A 6,259-nucleotide genomic window follows, 5' to 3' on the forward strand; every position below is an offset into this window, starting at 1 on the left:
GTTACTAGTGCCAGGTGGATACTAGACTAATCAGGGGATCACTTTAGAAATTATTTAAATGTCTAACCACTATGCTGTGCAGCTGAAACTAATATAATACCGAATGTTAACTCTAATCAAAAAATTAAAATTAAAAAAAATTTAAAACTAAAGAATAATAAAAAATAAAAAAACTTGGTCTTAAATAGCTCAATCTAAAAGCTGACATTTATGCTTTTCTTCTGCTATACACGAAAGTGATTTTCAGTACCAATTAAATTTCAAATAATTGTGGCTTTTCAGGGTAATATGAAGCTCAGCAAATCTCATTGTTATGTTTGTCATACTTGGAGCAGCATTCCTATTAAATGTGTTCTTTAGTGTGAAATGTTGGCTAAGCAATTTAAATAAATTTCATTTTAAACTTTCTAAAGATATTGGCCAAATCTTCACTCATGCTTTCTGCTTTCAAAGGTTGATGAAATGGTAAAATGAAAATGTTTCTACATCTTCCTTTAAAACTGTTGAAGATGATGTTCATAATATTGCCTAGAGCTCTTTATATATGCTCAAATCAACGATTCTTTTTATAACTCAGTTCCAGAAAAAAATATTTATCTTTCAAGGGGAATAAATCTTTTTAATCATTCAAAAAATAATATAATGAATTTTCTTTTTTCGTCTAGCCTTCTAGGAAACTCGAAGCCAAATTTAATTGTATCTGTTTTTTTATGTGTTCCCTCTCTCCTTTTACAAAGTTTAAATATTTTTATATGAGTCATTTATTGTAAAACTGTATCCGTTAGAATTAGTAATAACATATCATTGATGTACATTTTATCCACATTTTAACATCTCTGAAATTGGCATGCATCTTACAATCAGAATAGTTTTCCCAGAAGCATTTTTTCTTATTTAAAATTACATTAATAATAATGTATTATATTTTATTGTAGCTTAGATTTGACAAAATGTGAAAATGTCTTTGACAATTATTCTGTAATATGAAAATACTACAGCAGAACTGGGAAACTAGAAAAACTAGGGATGGAAGTAAGCCTTATTAAATACTTGAATTTATCTATACCATATTTCAAAGAACTCTTTCTCATGCCCTCCAATTTTTTTAAAGTAGTATATAAGGAAGGAATTGGCCTTTGCTATACATAATTATTTGGAAACATTTTGTATTCAGCTTATGCTTTTTGTTCCAATAGAAAATGCTATATGAGCTTCACATTTTAGCAACACTATCAATATATAATTCCTTAGAATCACATGTACAAGATATTTTATTTCAGATCCTAATGGCTCAGCAAAGTTTATTAAATCAATGGCTTCACATAACCACTACTGTCACTATCCTTTGACCACCACACCACAAATCGATATCAAGCTGTTTATACATGTTCTTATAGGATTATAAAAGATGTTCTCAAAGAATCTCATAAAAACATGTCTTTTAATCAATGTGGGCATTAGTATCTTTATTTATAAAATTAGGATGATACCTACCTTTGACCACCACACCACAAACCATGTCTCCCAGGGAAGAATAGAATAAACATTCCCTCCTTAAGTATATTACAAAAGTCACTGCTAGAGTGGACCCCTGGAAAAAAAAAGGGTTTGGGATCAGCACTAATATCCACCTACCTTACCATCTAAATGAATCACATTAGGCTTTTGCTCCATTTAAATATATTTTAGAAATTATTGTTTGGCCTAAATGTTAAGAATATGAGCAGAACCTGCTATATTTGTGCTTGGAATATAATAATAATATTTTCTAACTATCTTGTTATGCTAACCTATGAATTATGTGTTTCTCTTGAGGATCTACCAATTTCATAGCAGATATTATGGGCCACACATGCCTGAAAGATCTCACCGGACATGCCCACTCAGGGATTTCTTTCTCCTTTTTCATATTCTCATAGCCCTTATCATATCCATCACCTTCTGGCATTTATTTAAACATTTCCCTGTGGTTTTATTTGACAATTAATAGCAAAAATACAGCATAACCTGGTGGTTAAGGGCATGGGCTTTAGAGATCTTGATTTGAATCCCGGCTGTGCTTTCTAGCTGTGCAACTTGAAACACATCTTTTAATCAATCTGGCATCAGTATCTTTATTTATGAAATTAGGATAATACCTACTTTGCAGACGTGTTACAAAAATTCTGAGCCTGACACAGTATCAGGATGGCTTATTAGCATTTTTGATTACACCTTTGCCAAGAGCCAAATGGACAACTTCGTGGCCCAAATCTTGCAGTGAGAAAAAAGGATAAGCCATCATCAGAAAACTCCCAGGCCTAGGAGCCATGAACTATTCATTACAGTGGTGACTGAGCATCTACTCTGTACTCCAAAACATCATGCAAGTCATTGGAAATAGAGAGAAGCATACAGAATAGTCTCTGCCTTTTGGAGAACTGCCATATCCGAAAAATAAACAGTAAATATATAAATATATAACTACATATAAGGGAGAAGAGACAAATCTCCATTGCAGAATTTCTAATAATTTATGTAGCTATTCTAGCCTCAAGGAGGATGCACACAACCCTCCCACTCTTTAAGTATGGGCAACACATGGTGATGTCCTTCCAAAGAGGGCAGCATGGAAAGAGGGAACAAAGGGTAACTTTACAATAGAGAAACCTGACAAACACTCCCTCAGCCAGGTGACCGAGATCTACATCAACAGTCACATCATGTTGATAGTAAACGCCCTTGATATGATGTGATAAGAATGTTACTTCATCTCTGTGATCCTCCTCCCCAAAACCTATAACCTCAGTCTAATGATGAGGAAAACAACAGACAAATCTCAATTGAGGAACAGCGTACAAAATACCTGACCAGTACTCTTCAAAATCGTCAAGGTCTTCAAAATAAGGAAAATGTGAGAAAGCGTCCCAGCCGAAAGGAGTCTAAGACACGCTGACTAAACATAATGTGGTATTCTGGAGAGAATCCTGGAACAGAAATAAGACATTGGGTAAAAACTAAGGCAATCTTAATAAAGTATGTACTTTAATAATAAGTATAAGTATGTACTTATAATACTAATGTAAGTTAGTAATAATGTATCAGAATTGGTTCATTAATTGTGACAACTGTACCACACTAATGTAGGACGTTAATAATAGGGGAAACTGGGTGTGGGGTATATGGGAACTTTACTATTTATCTATTTTCCCATAAACCTAAAACCTAGATTCTAAGATTTTAAAAGATTTTAAAAATCAATATGAGGTAGCAAATGACAAGACAAAATGTAGGTAATGAACCAAATCTAATCAGATAACCATGCTATTTTTGAGAAACTCTTTTAGGGCTGTCAGCAGCATCTTGAAGCCTGAAGATGCCACTTAGGGTATCAGTTTTGAGGTAGCTCACTCCCTTAACAATGTCAGCTCATTCTGCACAAAGTTAGAAATATGGCCAGATGGCACACTTAGGGAAAATTACTTTTGAAATTGAGTTTTCAACCTTTCTGTTAAGGATTGTTTTTAAACAACCACCAGGCCTGAAGATGCTTCCATGTTTTATCAGGGGAACACAGTAGTTTAAAGTGGAATTTTAATGAAAAGATAATGAAATAAGAATGAAAAATTAGAATTCTTAGCTTAACCTATAACACTGAGCTAAGTATTATGCACCCCAGAAAGCACATTAGAATCACCTGGAGGGACTTAACATGTTCTGACTCCATTCCAGACCAATTACATTAGACTCTCTGGGGTGGACTCAGGCTTCGGTACTTTTTAAAGCTTCCCAGGTGGTTCATTGTGCAGCACAGTCCAAAATCCACTGCTGTATAGGGAGTTAGTCTAAATGTCAAATATCAAATACACTTAATTAAAGTAGGATAAACTAATCAGGCATCCTAGGAGTACAATGCCTTGAAATATCACCCAATTGAATACAAAACTATAATTTTAACAATTAGTTTTTTAAGTCAAACATACCCCTCGAAGTATTTCTATAGCAGAAGAAATTACCTCTTGAATTCAGGTATTTTTTTCCTCATTATGCTTATGGTGAGCATGAGGTACAAATAAAGTGAGAATGAGAAATTTCGTCCCCACTCCCCACTCTCCTTGGTTGGCCGTTCAAAACAGAAAAATAAAGACTAACTTCTCTTAAACGTTTCAAAATAAAATAATTAAAATGCATATTTGAGTAAATAACCATGAAACTCAATAAGGTATTTCCTGTATTTTTTAACAGTCATAGACTCAGGGTTAGTCATGGAAATAGCTGCATAGTTTTGACTCTGCCAAATGGCTCAGTAAAATTACATCACAGGAGGGCTGCATCCTGTGGGAGAGCTGAAGAGAATGCACCCCTTCAGCCATTTGGGCACCTGCCTGCTGTGCTGTGTAGTGGTAGCTTTTTGTCCCCACCCCCCACCCCCCAGGATGTGAACTCTTCTAATTACATAGCATCGTTACAATTTGTCCAGCCTAATTGAGGACACTCCATAAACAATAATGTAAAAGACAGCTTTAATTGTCCTGAAGGCTTGAACTTTCACCCAAAGAAAATATCAGGGGTGGTGACTACATTACTGGTGGGTTTCTAAGAAAAGGGTCAGTCTACCATGCAAGGGATTAAATCTTTAAAGCAGCCATGGAAATAAGAATCAAAAACTCCCAGCGCATAAATGTTATTTAATAAGTCTCCTCTCCAGAAGACATTCAGGTAGTAAAGGGAATGAAATAGACACTCCCTGGTTGCCTGGTGCAAATACTGACTCATTCCAAATGGAGAAAATAGCTGTGAGACCACTACAATATTTGGCTTCCAGGTGGTGGTATGTTTGTTTCTTCACCTAAAATGTAGGGGGACACTATTCAACGATGAAAAGGAAGTACTCATAAATGCTGGAAAATTGGATGAGCCTTAAAAACATGCTCAGTAAAAGAAGCCATATATTGTACCATTCCACATGTAAGAAACAGCCGTAAAAGGCAAATAAATCTACAGAGCTGGGAGATAGATTAGTGTTGCCTAGGCCGAGTGTAGGAAAAGTGATTGACTGCCATTGGCTAGAAGGGATCCTTTTGGGAGTGATGGGAAAGTTCTAAAATTGGATTGTGGTGATGGTTGTACAACTCTGTAAACTCACTAAAAATCTGGATTGTACACTTAAAATGGATGAATTTTCTGTCATATAAATTATTGGTTATTCTTTGGACCTAAACAAAATGCTATTCTTTGGACTAAATAAAACTGAAAAAAAACGTTATCGTGCCCCTTCCCTTGGGTCTGGGGTTGTTTCCTAAGCTGCCATGCAGGTCATTTTTCTGTCACTTACACTCCCTATAAATTCTGCTCTTTCTCCCATTTCCACCTGTAAAAAGTTAAGATGAGAGGGAGAAGTGGCAGAACGCATTACCTAATCTGAGATTCTGTGCATTCACAACAGATATCAGGTCTGGGAACTTGGAAAGGCAATCCAGCATAAATCCCTCCTGATGTAGAAAAGGTAAAAACAATGAGGGTCGGGGTGGCCTCACAAACGTGGCCCTCCCCATGACGGTAAATGGAACCTCCTCGGAAAAATCCGACTCCAGCAGAATCGAAGTCGGAAGGCTGGATCCCTAAGGTCCACAGAATAACCAATCAGTTGACAGGGTTCCTAACAAATACAAAGCATGCGTTTACCAAACCCAGGTTGGTTTTACTTTGGGAGTAGAAACTCGGTGTCCGCGGGAACACGAAGTTGGGAAGTTCCGCTCTGAGGCCGCGTGGAACCGGTGGCTCTGCTGGGGCGCAAGGCCACGGGGCGGGCAGGCAGGAGGGAGGCAGAGCCCCGGCTCACCGCGAGGGCCACGGCTTCGCACGTGGGGGGCGGGGCTGTGCGAGGCGCACCGTCGCCCCGCAGCCCGGGTGAGGCGGGCTCCACAGGGCGCCGCCCGTCGGGCAACCAACCTACCTGCCCCGAGCGCAGCCGCGCGCAGCGCGCTCGGGTCTCACCCCGCCGCCGTCCTACGCTCGTTCCCACACCCCCGAAGCCGGCTCTGGCGGGGTCCCCGGGACTCTGACCTCGGCCTTTGAGCCTCCCCTGGGGACAGACGCGGCGTCCAGGTGGCCAAGCCCTGCACCGCAGGGGGGGAGGCGCCTGGGCGCGGGCCTCACCCCGGGGCGGGGAGGGGGTGAGGGTGGAGCCCGACGCCGCCGCCGGGCCCTGGGGGACCCGCTCCCGGCCCCCTCCCCGCATGCCCCCCGCACAGTGCTCATGCGCGCGGCCCAGCCTTTA

The sequence above is a fragment of the Pteropus vampyrus genome, unplaced genomic scaffold (assembly GCF_000151845.1).
Source record: "Pteropus vampyrus isolate Shadow unplaced genomic scaffold, Pvam_2.0 Scaffold297, whole genome shotgun sequence".
In the NCBI taxonomy this organism is placed as follows: domain Eukaryota; kingdom Metazoa; phylum Chordata; class Mammalia; order Chiroptera; family Pteropodidae; genus Pteropus; species Pteropus vampyrus.